Below are 1,268 nucleotides of genomic sequence, written 5' to 3'. Positions count from 1 at the left end.
CCTGGAGTCAATCCTGACTCCAAGATCTCTCTCTGCCTCTGTGCTGCTGAGAGGGTCAGCCCCTAACCTATAACCATAATGCTGGTTCCCTCGCCCCAGGTGCAGCACCCTGCACTTGTCCTTGTTGAACCGCATCCTGTTCAGATCCGCCCACTTCTCTAACCTATCCAGGTCTGCCTGGATGCAGTCCCTGCCTGCCGGTGTACTCACTTTACCCCACAGCTTGGTGTCATCAGCAAACTTGAACAGGGTGCTCTCCACACCCTCATCCAGGTCGCTAATGAAGATGTTGAACAGCACCAGCCCAAGGACCGAGCCCTGGGGGACTCCGTTGCCCACACCTTCCCAGGTCAACTTCGACCCGTCCAGCACCACCCTCTGGTGGTCCCCACTGACTAGTTGCTAAATGGCTACTAGATCCCCCTTCAGCCTTCTCTTGTGGAGGCTGAACAGGTTAAGGTCCCTTATCCTTTCCTCGTAGGGCCTGCCCTGCTGCCCCCAGATCATGCAAGTGGCCCTCTTGTGGATCCTCTCCATGTTGTCCACATCCCTCCTGAAGTGTGCCGCCCAGAACTGGACACAGTACTCCAAGTGCGGCCTGACCAGTGTCGCATAGAGGGGGAGGATCACCTCCTTAGACCTGCTTGAGGTATCTATCTGATATCACAGGTGATAACGACCCTCCTAAACAGCCTTGCTTTTCTATTTACCAGGTTTCTAAGGCATCCCTTTTGTTTGTTGGCTTCCTGACAATTTCTCCTATATCTTGTTTTTATGTACATATGGAGCTTTGCATAAGTCCTCATTCCCTCTGCTATTTAGCTATGCTGTGTCTATTTCTGTCCCATAGACCTGATGAAGAGTACTGTAGTACCTGAAAGCTTGTCTATGTCCCTCCCAACTGTACAGCTGGTCCAATAAAAGATCACTTACTAAATTAATTATGCCTTTTGTTGGACCAACTGTACAGTCCGACCTGAAGAAAGGAGCTTTGTACCCAGAAGCCTGTCCAACCCCTCTCCAAACTATATACTTAGTTCAATAAGTGATATTACAAACACCCTTTGCCTCATACATTTTCCAGACTATAATGGCTACACTGATACTCCAAAGCTACTACCTACTTACTAGGGCTGTGCGAAGCGTTGATCTCTGATTTGATTTGGTGGAGATTCAGCCCAATTTGGTGCCCAAATCTCCAAATCCAAATCGAATCAGGAGACCTTTTAATCTCTCCAAATCAAATTGGAACCCTCTGAATCAATTCG

This window comes from Gavialis gangeticus, unplaced genomic scaffold, assembly GCF_001723915.1.
Source record: "Gavialis gangeticus isolate Ggan-Ray unplaced genomic scaffold, GavGan_comp1, whole genome shotgun sequence".
Lineage (NCBI taxonomy): Eukaryota > Metazoa > Chordata > Crocodylia > Gavialidae > Gavialis > Gavialis gangeticus.
Note: the sequence above shows the minus strand (reverse complement) of the source record.